The 17,302-nt window shown below is 32.5% G+C and overlaps 1 protein-coding gene and 1 long non-coding RNA gene across 3 annotated transcripts in view; one reads left to right on the forward strand and one right to left on the reverse strand.

The window, feature by feature from the left end:
* Nucleotides 1-1,775, forward strand: part of LOC107974465 (uncharacterized) — a 35,234-nt gene extending 33,459 nt beyond the window's left edge. The window contains exon 2 of the long non-coding RNA XR_008547654.2: nucleotides 1,455-1,775. This is a non-coding gene — a long non-coding RNA (uncharacterized LOC107974465). The remainder of the gene's footprint in view (nucleotides 1-1,454) is intronic.
* The window catches only part of FSTL5 (follistatin like 5), an 816,338-nt gene that overhangs the window by 699,508 nt on the left and 99,528 nt on the right, over nucleotides 1-17,302 (reverse strand). The window lies entirely within an intron of this gene.

Consider the following 17,302-nt stretch of genomic DNA (forward strand, 5'->3'; position numbering starts at 1 on the left):
GAATGCATTCTTGAAGTATCTAATTTCTCCAGGCACCAGGCTAAATCCAAAATTTCTGTAACCTAGATTAGAAAAAATACACTCTCTGAATGTCTTTATTTATGTAATTCCCACCCCACATATTATTGCCATTGCATTTATATTCTCTCTCATGCTCATTCCCCCCTCCTTTCTCCCTCTTCCTATCTTTCTTTATTTCATTCTCTTCCTCCCTCCTTTATTTTTGCTATTCTTTCTCAAACTTCAATTTTGATAATAAACTTATTTTCTCGATTATGTCTTGACCTAGTATGCCATGGCAACGTTAACAATATATAGGATATTTATAAAACCTTCAGTTCTGGCATAATGAATATGTCATGCACTACCGTTACTTTTTAATCATCAAAGCTTACATCTCTGTGGGATGCATTGGAAAATTGATGCCATCTAAAATGTTCTTCCTTTTTTATTACTTTTTTAATGCCAAATTTATAGTTTATTTCAAGTGTACTTTGCCAAGGGAATTTGTTTTTCCTTTTCTGGTTTCTCTATGTCTTTCATACTGTTTATTGATCTGAGAGCTATAGATTTGTATATTTTTAAAAAGAGCTTAAAACTTCATTTCTAGATACTCAACGAACTTCTATTGAACTTCTATTTAGGAAAATAATAACAAAATTTTAGATTTAGAAAGAAGTTAATGCTTCAATAATGTTCAATAGTTAAGGAAAATGAAATCAAGTATATCTGATAGTTTAGTTAAATCCAAGTGTGTAAATAATATTTTACAATTACATATGATCTTGTGAATATCAATATGACTATTTGAGTATTTAAAAGAGATAACCTTCATATGATGATAAACATTCTGTTTTATTTATAGCCATAAATCTTAATTTACTGATGAGTCAAATTTGAGAAAATCCATAAAGAAATGCAAGCTTCTTATAAAATGCAGCTATTGAGAGAGATGCCAGAACTCTTCTCTAGATTTTCAGTGTTTTTCACCAACACGACTACCTTATCTCTGCCAAAAGGAAATAAACCAAACTTTAATTATTTTTGAATATGAGAATGAAAAAAAGTAATTCAAATTCCACCCAAATGAAACACTGCAATTTATTTGAGTGGGGCTTACATAAGGTTACTTCAATTAATGAAAGTTAGGTTGAGCAAAGAAATGTTTAACTATTTATGGGTTCATAATTTTCTGCATCAAACTATAAAGCACAGGAAACTTAATTTTGGTTACGAAGTGTTATATAAATATTCTCAGTTCGTATAATGACAGAGAGAATAAAGAGGAAAGAGGAGAAAATGTACAGGGGTGAATATATCTCATACTTAAAAATGATTTTTAAAAATACAGTGTATTTAACGGAAAAAGAAAGAAAAGTACCAATAGAGGTTGTCTAACACTCTTATTAACAAAGTTAATTAATCTTCTAACCCTCTGTCCTCACTTGTTGTAGAAATCATGAGAGCCACTGGAATTCTGGGGCACTTGTGTAATAAGCACAAGTTAAATATTCCATCGTCATTCGACTTTGTAGATCGTTGTTGACATATTCTAACCAAGGCTTTTGGAATTACTATGGACCTTCCCACCACAGTGCTGCTTTGGAGGTGACAAAATATCATTGCACAGTTCAAACTCACAATCCCAGAGCTCACATTACCTGTGAATCAATTGTGTACTTGACAGAATCACTATTTAAGTGTATGAATCAATGAGATACATTCAGTTGAGGTTACAGCCATTTCGAGTACAAAAAATAAATTGCTTTGTCACAGTTGTTGTAGTCATTCTTGGATTATGGATTATGATACACTTTATCACTGTAATGATCAGTTTCTTTATTGTGAATGGATTAGGGAAATATTCAAAAAATAATACTTAGTTTTTAAAAAGCCTTCAAGACATGAGTAGCACTTTTAGTTAACTGCTAGATTTTTTTCTTCCACCCCCATTTTTTGTGAATTGCCCAAATTATGATATTTAAATAATATGTGTGCCATTACAAGCAAGTTAAAGTTTAGCAATAAGATTATAATCACAAGATATATCAAATGTGGCAAATTGTGACTTATTAATAATATATAATTTTTTAAATCTAGATTTTTTGGTGCCTAATAGAATATTAGGTTACCTGTGTGCCCCACTCATCTTTTTTATACAGAAATGTATAGAATTATAACTCAAGTATTAACTTTTCAAGATTTTTGAAGTTGCTTGGAAAATTATAAATTTTCTTTCAAATGTCATTTTGTATCTATATATATCTAAATATTTATCAAAAAAGAGCCATTGACTTAGGATCAGAAAAATGACATATAACTGCGACATTTTTACTTCATCCTCAATAAGTTAGTCGAAGTAATTTACTATAAGCTGACTATTTTCATGCATATTTGAGAGTATTCAGTCAAAATAGAAACAATCTTCTCATAGACTAGATGATTTTTAATACCCTCAAAATACATAACTGTAAGTTAGCTACTTAAGAGAGAAGGAAGAATTATGATTTAGACACTTAGATATTTATTAGAAACAGATTTAATTTTGTAGAAAAAAGTAACTACTTGTTATGTTAAAATCTTTAAGTAAGGAAAACTGAAACATTTTGTCTTATGCTTTCTCCAGAACTATAAATGAGTAACATTTATAGTTCTCAAATGTTTAAATGATTCTCAGATTTACTTAGAATTACTAGGAAGACTGATTTTAATAGGTATAAGTGGGGTGTCAATGCATTTCCAACAACTTCCCAAGTGCTATGGTCTGAATGTATCCCTGCAAAAGCATGTGTAGGATACTTGATCCCCAATGCATCAGTGCTGGAAGGTGGAATCTAAGAAAGATGATTAGGCTGTAAGAGCTCTGCCCTCATGAATAGATCAATGTTATCACAGGAGCAGTTTCATTATTATGAGACTGGGTTTCTTATTAAGGGAATAGTTGCATATCTCTTTCCCTCTCTCTCTCTCTCACCCTCTCATGCTCTCTTGCCTTCCATGGGATGATGCAGCAAGAAGGCACTTGCTAGTTGCTGGCACCTTAACAGTGTACTTCCCAGTATCTAGAAATGTGAGAAATTTGTTTCAAGTTACTTAGTCTCTGCTAATCTGTTATAGCAAAACACCGACTAAGACACCAAGGGATGCTGATGGAGTTTTTTCTGGGACCACATTTTCTGAACCACTGCCTTAAAAAATTAAGTTTGTAGGCTGACTGCAGTGGCTCACGCCTATAATCTCAGCACTTTGGGATGCCGAGGCGGGTGGATCTCTTGAGGTCAGGAGTTCGAGACTAGCCTGGCCAACATGGTGAAATCCCATCTCTACTAAAATTACAAAATAGCCAGACATGGTGGGGTGCACCTGTAATCCCAGCTACTCAGGAGGGTAAGGCAGGAGAATCACCTGAACCCTGGAGGCGGAGGTTGCAGTGAGCCGAGATTAAGCCACTGAACTCCAGCCTGGGCCACAGAGCAAGAATCTGTCTCAAAAAAAAAAAAAAAAAAAGAAAGAAATTGGGTTAATTGGGTTTGTAGTATCGTTGCTATACTTAAAAATCAAGTTAAACTTCTGCCTACAGAACAGTACAATTTGAACTCCAGATTACTGTGCAACATGGCTAGTCTTCCCAAAGTATTATTAACCAATGCTTGATAAAAATTTGCTTCTTTATAAAATTACATTTCATTAAAAATCAGCAAAATATGTTATTAAACTTTAAGGTTTATAAAATTACCAATGTCTTTTTAAAAAATTTTGTGGATACATATTTTATTTTTATTATTATATATTTTTTCCATCCGATCTTCAATAAAGCTGACAAAAACAAGCAATGGGGAAAGACTCTCTATTCAGTCAATGGTGCTGGGATAACTGGCTAGCCATATGCAAATTATTAAATCTGGACCCCTTCCTTACACCATATACAAAAGTCAACTCAAGATGGATTAAATACTTAAATGTAAAAACCTAAAACTATGAAAACCTTAGGAGACAACCTAGGCAATACCATCCTGCACATAGGAACAGGCAAAAATTTCATGACTGATAGCAAAAACAATCAGAACAAAAGCAAAAATTAACAAGTGGGATCCAATTAAAATGGGGTTGTTTTTCTGCACAGCAAAAGAGACTGTCAACAGAATAAATAGACAACCTACAAAATGGGAGGAAACTTCTGCAAACTATGCATCTGACAAAGTTCTGATATATAGCATCTATAAGGAACTTAAATTTACAAAAGAAAAACAACCCCATTAAAAAGCAGGAAAATGACATTAATAGACATTTCTCAAAAAAAGACGTGGATGCACCCAACAAGCATCTGAAATAAAAGCTCAAAATCACTAAGCATTAGAGGAACGCCCATCAAAACCACAATGAAGGCCGGGTGCGGTGACTCATGCCTGTAATCCCATCACTTTTGGAGGTTGAGGCAGGTGGATCACTTGAGGCCAGGAGTTCGAGACTAGCCTGGCCAACAGTGTGAAATCCCATCTCTGCTAAAAATACAAAAATTAGCTGGGCGTGGTGGTGCACGCCTGTAATCCCAACTACTTGGGTGGCTGAGGCACGGATCCCTTGAACCTGGGAGGTGGAGGTTCCAGTGAGCCGAGGTTGCGCCACTGCACTCCAACCAGAGCAATGGAGCCAGAAACACACACGCACACACGAGATACCATCTCACACCAGTATTAAAAACATTTACCAACATCTTTACATTCCTTTTTCTTAACACCTTTCCATAGATTCCTTGTCAATCATAGATTAAGATCTGAAAGTTGTACTCTTGTTTACAGAGCCCTCCATCACCTTTCTGCTCCTCATGTTTTTAAAGTGAGTCACCGCCTCTGCCTTCTTCTTCTATATGTTAAATACATTTTTAATCACTGACGATATTGAAGCGATTATCCAGTTTGTGAATATAAGTTTTGCCTTCCACTTAGAATACATTTACTCCTTCTTCTTAGTAACTCCAAAATTATTTCTTTCAGGTTTCAGCTAAATTGTCACTTCAGCCACCCTGCCCCCTAAGACCAGATTGAGGATCATCCTATATGCTCCATTGCACTCTGCAATTACCTCAAGATTCTTGCTTGATAGATTATCCATTTTGCTGACTAATTACTGTATACTGTTGAAATCTCTGCACTGCTACACACTTACATAAATGATATTAGTATTGGGAGGTTTTAAATATCTAAACCTCGGATAGGCATCTCACTTCATAATCTTCAACTACTATCAGTTGTGACTTAAACTAATATATTCTCTCTTAGTTAGGAGTATACCCAACTTAGTCTGAACAAGTGTCTGGGGTTTTGGGGTGGGGGGTTACTTCAAGTTTTCATGAAAAATTTCCAACCCTCCTTCCCCAGTTAACCTGGCAAACAGTTATGCTAATGAAACATATGATCCAAACATTCTCTTTAGAAGTTCTATTCTTATTACTTATTGGAGTTCATCCTCCAAGGTTTCATTTGTGGCCTGATGAGTTTTAAGTTTGTTTGTCCTCTGCTAATGTAAGTACATATTGTTGCCACCCCTGTCTCATGCACCACAAGTTGATTCTCTCTCTAATCAATATTGTTGCGCTATTATTTTCTTTGGTCTTCCAACAACGGCATCCATAAAAAAATTATAATCAACACAAAGTTATCATCAAAGTGGATTTCCCTTTATGTGGAACTACTTTTATTAGTTATATTTATATATAGAGAGAAATTATATATATTCCTCTATAAGGTAATCTATAGAATATATGTATATTTTATATTTAAGACAATATATGTATATCTATATGTAGATTACCTTATAGAATATATATATTTTCTATATAAATATAGAATTCTATATTACATATAGAATTTGTAATATTTCCAAATTTAAAACACTTAAACACAAATCAATATTTTCACAACTTTTTAATATTCAATCCTAAGGTACATTAATAAAATGGTTGTCTATTCTGACAGCTCTTTAGAATAATCTAGGAACTTTTATAAATATCCATGCTGGATTCCAGTTTTAGAACTGCTTATATAATTTTTTATTGAAATGTACCAGGCATCTGCATGTTTATATGTTTCCAGGTGATGCTAATGTCTAGCCAAGATTGATAACCACTGTGTTAGAAGCCCTTAGAGTCATTATACACCTGGAATTCCTTCGCGAAATATTCTTAAATCATTAAAAAGAAACAAGTTTGAAAGAAAATATTTTTCTACAAGTTTACATAATGTTTAACCATGAGGATACTAAATATAAGTTTTCTGTTGGGAGCCAGTAGTATTTGTTATTATTTATAACTGGTAAAAGATAAATTTCCCAACAGATGATCATTTTGCTGCTAGAAATTATTTCACCTGAATTACATTCTTCAGAATAGCAATAATACAACACTGAAAGTAACTCATTTTGAGATCCTTTTCCTAAAGTTTGATAAGTAGAATAAGTAAGCTACATTATCTAGAAACTCAAAAATTCTAACAACTGGCACGTAATTCAAAAGATAGCTGAGGCCAGGCACAGTGGCTCATGACTGTAATCCCAGGACTTGGGGAGGCTGAGGCAGGTGGATTACCAGGTCAGGAGTTCGAGATCAGCCTGACCAACATGGTGAAACCCCATCTCTACTAAAAATGCAAAAATTAGCCAGCCGTGGTGGTGCGCACCTGTTATCCCAGCTACTCAGGAGGCTGAGGCAGGAGAATCACTTGTACCAGGGAGGCAGAGGTTGCAGTGAGCCGATATCACACCACTGCACTCAGCCTGGGTGACAGAGCGAGACTCTGTCTCAAAAAAAAAAAAAAAAAAGAAAGATAGCCGAGGCTATGTTTTCCAGTAGTAGTATAGGGGCTTATACCTTATAAACATAGGGAATTGAAATAAACTCCTAGATTCAGTGAGTGTCTGTAATCAATAAAGACAAAATTACAAGAAAAGTACAGGACCAAGTGAATATCAAATGTCATTAAACACTGAGATAAACTAGAATGGCAAATGAGAAGCGTAGTGATAGCATAAGACTTCAATGTTACAATAGATACAAAGAAAAACCACTGAAATACAGCAGTGCTCATTTTTTGTGTGTTTTGCTTTCTTTATTTCTTAAATGCTATACTAATCTCTAATTTTCAGGAATTTTTCACCTCTGGAAAATTTTAACTAACTTAAGCAATAGTAGATAACAGGTCAAATGTTTGTTGGGAAATCCCAACACTTCGCTGAGATGAAGTTACTATGTTTTCCAGTGGCATAATCTCTACCAGAAGGAATGAATGTTTCCACAGTAAAATATCATTTTACCAATTACCAGAAAATATTGGAAAAACACAATATTGGAGCCAATCCTGCTGGGATTAAGGAGAGATAAAAGCTGGTTCACATTCCTTCTTTAAAAAATATACAAATATGAAATGCCATACCCAAGAGACTATTTTTGTATAAAATAATTAGATGTTAGGAACTTTGGTGTGTATTTTTTTTAAACAAAAGCTATAAAAAGTTTAAACTGATAATCACTATGTTTCCTCACATATCTAAAGAGGGGAATGTCATTAAGAAAAGTTTTAACCACAAACTTCTGTGATTTGTTTATCATTTTGGGCTAATTTACAATTGAATAATGACTCTTGTTCTAAATTAGATATTACATACTAATTCACATTTTATAAACCATTCAAAAAAGAACTTTATAGGAAATTTTAGAGAGTCAATATTAGTATTTTTTCACGTGGATTATAAGCATTCAGTCATGAATCATTCTGTGTCTTGTTCAAAATTTGGTCGCAGCAGCAATAATATATCATCTGCTCACATCTCATCGTTTCTAAGTAGACAAAATAAAGCTAAAATTAAAATAATTATTAAGAACCATTTTGATATATTTTATAAAAACAAATATGCTGGCACAAACACTTTGTTAAACTCTCAAGAATTATCTGCTAAAGGCTGGGCATGGTAACTCATGCCTGTAATTCCAGCATTTTGGGAGGCCGAGGGAGGCAGATCACAAAGTCAAGAGATGGAGACCATCCTGGCTAACAGGGTGAACCCCTTCTCTACTAAAAATACAAAAAATTAGCTGGGCGTGGTGGCAGGTGCCTGTAATCCCAGCTACTTGGGAGGCTGAGGCAGGAGAATCGCTTGAACCTGGGAGGCGGAGGTTGCAGTAAGCTAAAGCTAAACATGTCAGCTTTGACCTAAATTTTAGGACCTAAAATTATATTCCAAGAGAAATGAGTATATAATACCCAACAGAAGGCATACACGAGAATTTCATAATAGTGCCAAACCAGAAACAACCCAAATTTCCATCAATAGTAGAGTGGATAATAAATTGCGTATGAATTTTGTATAATGGGCCACTGCAGAGTAATAAATACAATAGGTTTCTGCAACATTCAGACATAGTATTAAGCAAAAAATAAAATAAAAATAAAAACAACAGACATGAAAGAATACCTACTGTAGGATTCTATTTATTCCATTTATATAAATTTCAAAGGCAAAACTAATTCATAGTGAAATATATGAAAGAGTAGTTGCCCTCAGAAGATGGTATTTCAACAGTATATAGTAAATAGTCAGAAGTGGCAAGAGTAAACTTCTGAATTACAGGAGATATTTTTTGTCATAATCTGAGTGGTAGCACTGTAAGTATATACAAATCTAAATATGGATTGAAGTATACAATGAAGCACTTTACTCTATATTGCTTCAATTTTGCCTCAGAGGAAGGAGCAGGAAATAAATAAAGAAATTCAATTAAAACTTAAAAATTGGTATGTTTTAATATTTTTCTTTAGTCATACAGTCTGGGTACTGATGGCAATATTTTCAAAAATGGCTTTTCATATACCTGGCCAACACATGATTTAAATTCTCTATTACAATTCTTAAAAAAAGCCAGCATCAATATTCTCTTACTAGAAAAAAATTACTTTAAAATATAGATTAATAAGAAAGCAAAAATAGTTTATTATACTTCATTATGTATAACTATAAAATTACATTGAATAAGATCTTAACATTGTGGGTTTCAAGAGAGGCCAAGTCTGCTGATATGCATAGCAACAGTTAATTCTAAAGCCTAGAGCAGATTTTCCCAAATTGTGTTTCCCAGAATATAAGAACGTGTTCAAAAATTTCTATAGTCCATTTAGGTGGGAAATTCTAGGTTAAACAAAGTTTATAATGTTTCTCAGACTTTAATATGCTCTTGTGCATTGTGAATTTCCACAGAAGCATAATATGCAGTTTTCTCCAAATGACTTAGTCATTAGAATCCTTTTTCAGTAGAACATTTCACAGAAATAATGTTCTCTGGAGCAATGAATGTCGAATCCTGGGAGGTGAATAAGGGACTTTATTGTAACAATCAAAAGAAAAATTCATGAAATCTTGAGGAACAGTTTTTCAAAGAGAGGAACACTAAGCAGAAAAATGGGTTTTTAACTGTAGCACATAAACCAAATTTATTTATGTTCTTAAAGAGGGTGTTTTTCACTATAATGATGGACTTAAACAATGGCTGAAATTTCATGGGGAAAATTAAATGATATTGTAGTTACTTTTGGAGAACACATAGTTACTTAGAACACCTAGTTTTGAAAAAAAATGTTTATATAGGAGCTGAAATTCTAGTAGAATTGATAGAAATATGCTTGCGGTAGAAATGTGTGTACTTAAAATACACACGTTACATGTGTAAGTACAATGATCAAGCATTTTAAACAAATACATTAGAAAAATATATCTTTAATGTGTGGAATCTCTATCTACCCTTTGTTAGAAGACCAGAGTTTTACTTCCAAGTCTACTACTACCCGATTGTAGCAACCCAGACACATGCATATAATGACTTAAATTTTTCATTAGTAAAATGAAGATATTACCCTTGTGGTCAGATAAGCTACATTTCAACTTTAACTTCCAGTGATGCTTTTGTAGTAGTTTTATAAATTAATGCAATAACGCTTCCAAATATTTAATTTGCTATCCTGAAAAAAATTTCTGAATCATCCTCAATTTTTAAATATATATTTCTTTGTTGCAAGTCTTCATCCTTCAAAGACTTGATTCATGGAACTAGCTAAAAACCATCTGAAATCAAAATTCACAAATCACTAGGTTGTTGCAGCAGAATCTTAAGACCAATCATCCAAGAATTTAACTTTTCTTCAGCAATGAAAACATTCTCCTCCAACAAAATTTATGTCACAATATATAAATATAAATATTTATTACTTATATATTGTAATAGATATATAATCAGAAATGCTTTAAGTGAAATGGGAGTAGGCAATCAAAAGGGCTTGCTGCTCAACCTTCTGTTTGTCTTGCATTTTCCCGTATACTTTCTTGGTCATACCCAAGTAATCTTAAAGCTCAACATAAAACAGAATGAAAACTAGAAATCTGGTGCAGTGACTCACAGATGCCTACATACCCTTTCCCTTAGTATCTCTACAACTCGACTAATGTGTGTTCTCCATTCAAAGGAAAGAAAGAATTCTTGTGGACAAGTAATGTAGCTTTAATTTTTTCCAAAATAATATTGCTTAAGTATGAACAAGTTTACTATATGTTATAAAAGGTATTCACATATATCTCCTATATAACTATAAATCAAAAATAAAGTTATAGGATTAATACAAAAATTTTTTAACGTTAACAATATTCAATTGATGAAATGAAAATGATACAATGCGTGATAGATGATTGAATCTATATTAACACTTGCCACCCATCATACTAACAGAAATGTAGAACTCAGTAGGATTGATTATCCTTTGTTGTTTTATTCTTTAAGATGAAATAGCAGTTTGTTTTTAAGACTTGTTAAAGTCTAAAATACAAGATGATAAAGCAAGAGATACTTTCTCATTACAACAGTTATATCTTTTTTTACTATTGCTTTTCCTAGAGATTTAATTTACTCTTTTCAATGTTATTTCTGTCATTTCTAGTTTGTGTATATTTAATCTTCTCAGAGAAATGAGTTATAGGCATAATATATTAGGGAAATACTGTTTTAAATCTTAAATTGGGTGTAACTGATTATCCTTAGTGTCTGATAAATTGACTGCAATAGAGGAGAGGAATTTCCATTTTTTTTAGCAATGAAATGCTAACGAAATAAATATGGTGTGTATATATATGTGTGCATATGCATATATTTGTGTGTATATGTAATACTTGTGTATTTCAATAAAATATACAATTATTTTAATCATATGTAACTTGTAGCAAGTTATAACTTTCAATTATTTTATTATTAAATGTTTAAAATTTCTGCCCAAGTATGGACTTTTATTGTCATAATCAACACCATTTTCTACAAAATTATATTAAACTGGAAAACAGTAGCTTTAATTAGCTATAAATGATATAAGTATTCCTATAAACTAATTATATATACTTTATAGTATTAATAAAATGTAAAGCACTTCAACAACTTAAAAATGAAAAGAAAAGCAATTTACAACAATGGCAAAAATTTGAGCAGACCCTTCACAAAAGAAAATTTATAAAAAGTCAGAATGCAAAAGAAAAAAGCTCAAAGTCACTAGTTAACAAGAAAATTAAATTAAAACTACAATGGATAACACTACACACTCTCCAGAATGTCTGAAATTAAAAAGACCAAAACAGCGAATACTGTCAAAAATGTGGACCACCTGGAAATTTCATACATTGCTGTTGGGAATGGAAAATTGTACACCTATAGAAAAAGGTCTGGTAGTTTCTTATTTTTAAAAATGCCTGCACTATGAGCCGGCAATCCACTCCTAGTAGCGACCCAAGGGAAACTGAAATAATCACAAAAATATTGCATAAGGATGTCCATAGCAGCTTTATTTATAAGAATCCCAATCTGGTTTCCATCATAGTAAAAGGAACTGAAGATAAAAAATAACCAAAAATCAAAAAGCATAGTTATCTACACTGGGTAGTATTCCTCTAACTAGATATATAAAAAGGAATTCACTACTGATAATCAAAATAGCATAGATGAATCTCAATATTATTCTGAGTGAAAAACGTATTACATAAATCTGCTATATGGTATGATCCCATTTACATCAAAATCTTAAAACAGATAAAACTATATCATGGTTAAAAAAAATCAGAACATTGGTTGCCCTAGAAGAAATGGAAGCAGAGATTGATAGAGAAAAGGCCTGAGAGAAATATTTGAGGGGATGATGACATTCTATATCTTCATGCATCTATATATTGATGTATTTTGCAAAAATATACACTTTTGTTCAAGACTCAGAGAATATGCATGTAACATCTGGGCTGTCCATTGTATAAAAAATATTGGGATGCAATGAGTTAATGCAAATGATTCAATGAAATCCCAGTCAAAACCCCAGAAAGTTATTTTGTGGATATCAATAAACTGATTCTTAGTTTAGACAGGCAAAACCCCCAGAATAGTCAACTCAATATTGGAAGAAAAGAACAAGGTCAGAGGACTAGCAATACTAAATTTCAAGACTTACTATTATACAAAGTCATAGTAAATAAGACTGGCTGGTATTGATGAAAGAATAGACAAACATATCAATAGAACATAATGAGAGTCCAGAAATAAAATCACATAAATATAACCAACCTATCTTGGAAAAAGTTGCAAAAGCAATACGATCGAGCAAAGATAGTATTTTCAACAAACGCTTCTGGAACAACTGCACATCTACATGCAAAAACAGCAACAAAAAGAATCCACACACAGACTTTAAATCCTTCACAAAAATTAACTCAAAAAGGATCATAGAACTAAATGCAAAACACAAAACTATAAAACTTAAAGACTATAAAATAGAAGATCTTTTTCTTCTTTTTCTCTTTTTTTATTAGGACATGATTGTATAAATTTTTAGGTGCATGTGATAGTTTGATACATGCATACAACACTTAATAATCAAATCAGGATAACTGGGATAGTCATCACCTCGAACATGTATCATTTCTTTGTGTAGTAGCATTCTAAATATTTTCTTTCAGCTATTTTGAAACACACAATAAGTTATTGTTAACTATAGCACACTAAGTGTCTACATACATCCAAGGGATTTAAGAAAAGGAAAATAATTGAAGAAATACTAAAGTGTATAAAATGTCCAATTATTGCATAAAGCTACTGTTTCAAGCAGAATCCAATTTGAAATTATCAGCATTAATTTAAATGAATTATTCATAGTTTGTATTGTTAAAAAAGAATACAAACACTTTACAATAAAAATGTTATGTCTCTCATGGAAAGAATGGATTCACAATAAATTTATGATCCACAAAAATATAAGATAATGTAGGAGCAAATCTAGATAACCTCTGGTATGGCAATGACCTTTTTAATACAACAACAAAGGCACAGTCCATGAAAGAAATAATTGATAAGCTGGACTTAATTAAAATTAAAAATTTCTGCTATAGAAATAAACACTGTCAAAAGAATGAGAAGACAAACTGCATAATGAGAAAAAATATTTACAAAAGATATATCTGATAAAGGACTGTTATCCAAAATATACAATGAACATGAAAAACACAACAAAAAGAAAACTGACAACCCAATTATAAAATGGGCAAAAGAGTTGAACAGACACTATCTTCAAAGATACACAATTGACAAAATACATTTTCTGTTTTCATAGATATTAAACATCATATGTCATTAGGGAATTGCAAATTAAAACAATAGCGTCCACTATTTGGACAGCCAGAATGCAAAATACTGACAACACCAAATGCTGGTGAGGATAGTGGAGCAATAGGAACTCTCATTCATTGCTAGTGGGAATGAAAAATTATACAGCCACTGTAGAATACAGTTTGGCAGTTTCTTACAAAACTAAACATATGTTGACCATATGATCCAGCGATCATGCTCCTTGGTATTTACCCAAAAGAGCTGAAAATGTATGTCCACAGAAAAATCTGCATGGGGATGTTTATAGCAGTTTTATTCATAATTGCCAAAATCTGGAAGCAACCAAGATGTTCTTCAGTAGTGAATGTAAAAACAAACTGTGGTACATTCAGAAAATGGAGTATTATTCAGCACTAAAAATCAATGAGCTATTGCACTATGAAAACACATAGAGGAGGCCGGGTACGGTGGCTCACGCCTGTAATCCTAGCACTTTGGGAGGCCGAGGCGGGTGGATCACGAGGTCAGGAGATCGAGACCATCCTGGCTAACACGGTGAAACCCCAACTCTACTAAAAATACAAAAAATTATCCAGGTGTGGTGAGGAAATTCCAATGCATATTACTAAATGAAAGAAGACAATCTCAGAAGGGTATATACTGTATGATTCCAACTATATGATGTTTGGTGAAAACGAAAGATGAAGAGGCAAAGCACAGATATTTAGGGCGATGAAACTATTTTGTCTGATACTATAGTGGTGGATACATGTCATTATACATTCATCAAAACCCCTAGAATATACAACACAAAGAGTGAACCTATTACAAACTATGAACTTTGGGTGATGATAATGTATATTCAATGTAGATTCATTGACTATAAATGTACCACTCTGATACAGGATGTTAATAAAGGGAGGGCTGTGCATGTGTGGGGGAGGGGGTATAGAGTGACTCTTTGTACTCTGCTCAGTTTAGCTGTGAACCTAAAATTCTCTAAAAATAATGTTTGTTTTAGAAAAAAGCAGTGAGAAAGAGAAAAGAGGCCCTTAACTCAAGAGAAAGCAAACCACACTGCTGGCATTTCTGATAACATACGAGAGCACAATTTTGACAGCCTATTGGAAATAGATATTTATTGTTGGGTGTTTCTACTTACTGATTGTATAACGAGTGACAGACCCACCTTTGAAAGGGGCCATGGTTTTAATCCACACAGGTGATAAACACACAATCGCCTTCAGACAGCCAGGTGGCTAGCTCAACGTCTTAGACTAAGCATGCTTTTCTTGTACCTAGTCCGGCAAACATACATAATCACCTGCTTTTATTTTCATGGAGACTACCTCCTATAAAGCAAACTTTGCATTGGCTCTCCCTGAAGAACTATCCCTCTGTTGCACATCTAAATAAGGTTTTAAGGTATGTTTTCAGTAAATTCATTGGAGATGTTTGCTTCAACAGCAGTCAGGGTAAGTCAAACTGTGTATTTAAGAACTTGATTTGAACTGTTTTATTCAGTACTTCATGTGTAGTAGGTACTTAATAAATATTTGTTGAAATAATGAGTGAATGTGCATTTTTCATTGTTAAAAGCTGAACTTAAAGAAAAGCATTAATTTGAGGAGACAGCTTTAAAGGAAAACAACTGTTCTGGAAGACAGAAAATCTGGGTTCCATTCTCAGCTGAAAAAGTATGTGGCTGTGTCATCATCAACTTAAAAATCTCTGCCTCTCAGGCTCTCAGTTTTGCCATCTGTATTAGATTAAAAAAAATAGAAGAATATTTCTACTATTTTATAAAACTCAGTTCATATGTGAAGGAACTAAGGCAAGAAATAATGGAATAAGTAATACTGGATACAAATAAAACCCTTCCAGTTGTGGCTTGTATACTGTAGGGTTTTTAATCTCTTAAACATGCCGAATGTCAAGCTCATAAACCAGAATATTTCTTTTCATTTGTAACACAGAGCTTTGCTAATTGAAGTCACAATGGAATTTTTAATAATAAAGCATGCAGAAAATAACTTATAATTAATTCACACATTGAAGTAGTGACAGTGAATGCCAACTTGCCAATGGATCAATATCAATGATTAGAAAACATATCTTTGGTCATTCACCTATTTTTAACTCATAATCTTTTTTCCTACATATACATATTTGGAGTATCCACAGAGGCCTCTTGAAAACAACCACACCTATATTTTATTTTTTGAATAGGTGGAAGCACAAAGTACTTAATTAATGCAGATTTAGGTGTGTTGATTGTTTTTCTTTAGCTAATTATGATCTAGCACTACTGTTTCCACAGAAATTCTGAGAAAAGACAAAGAGATCTAATGGTAAAAAGACTTTGGAAGTCCAACAGAAAAAAAAAATAAACAGTAGCCTGCTTAACTCACCTATGTCCTAATATTCTGATGCTTCTTTATCTATAAAAGGATCACTGACTTCCTGGAAACAAGGTTAAATCCATGTAGTTTTTCAACTATTGAAACAATTATATATATAAATATGCATCAGCATTCTATTTACATCCATTCAACACAAATAAGACAAAGTAGGCAAATAAAGTCAAATGTGTATAGTATATTAAAGCCAAGCTTGTCAGGAGTCCAGATCACTCCAATTATGTGCCAGCCTTTGGCACATATGATGTTTTCTACCACCCAAATATATATTTTCAAGTGACCTGAAACACAGTACTTTCTCTTACCCCACTCCATCTATATTATATATATTTATATATATAAAATAGATATATATTTAATATTATATTATATATAAAATATGTATAACATATATAAATATGTATAACATATTTATATATACAAATATGTATATTTATATATACATATATATAACATATTTATATTTATATAATATTTATATATTTATATATATTTATTTATATTTATATTCATTTATATATATATTTATATACGGAGTGATCTGGACTCCTGACAAGCTTGGCTTTAATATACTATAGACATTTGACTTTATTTGCCTACTTTGTCTTATTTGTGTTGAATAGATGTAAATAGAATGCTGATGCAACACTTTTTTAGCATTTCAAAAGTTCAAACTTGCAAAGGAAAGCAGCTCTATTTTGTCAAGTTATGGTTACTTTTAAAGCTTTAAGCAAAATATTTTAATGTAGGGTCACAAAGGTGTAAAAGAGCAACTGTTTTTGCATACCACCTACAGATCTATAATAATAATATTGTTTTGGGGACTCATTGTCAAAGATCAAAAGACGATTTTCTGTAGTAGGTCTTTATCTTGAGAATTTTAGAAGTCAGATATATCCCTTTATTTACTTGCTTTAGTTAAGCAAAGCAATTCAGTCCAGTGAATGCCAGTTTTCTCTAGAATAGGAAATAAAGTTGTTTTGAAGGAATAAACACGCAAACAACACATTCAAAGGTCAACAAAACTTTGTATTTTCTTAAAACTCTTAAAAGGACAAAACTAGGTAAAAGGTAGAATGAAGCTATAAACAAATACCTGGTTTTCAGATTAACTCTGTGCACACAGCATTTAGCTTTGGCCTTAAGCAAATGTATTTAGTGGCAATTGTGACCTCCAGTATGTAATACATGGTACTCTCGATGTGTATTGGTAGCC

The sequence above is a fragment of the Pan troglodytes genome, chromosome 3, assembly GCF_028858775.2.
Source record: "Pan troglodytes isolate AG18354 chromosome 3, NHGRI_mPanTro3-v2.0_pri, whole genome shotgun sequence".
In the NCBI taxonomy this organism is placed as follows: domain Eukaryota; kingdom Metazoa; phylum Chordata; class Mammalia; order Primates; family Hominidae; genus Pan; species Pan troglodytes.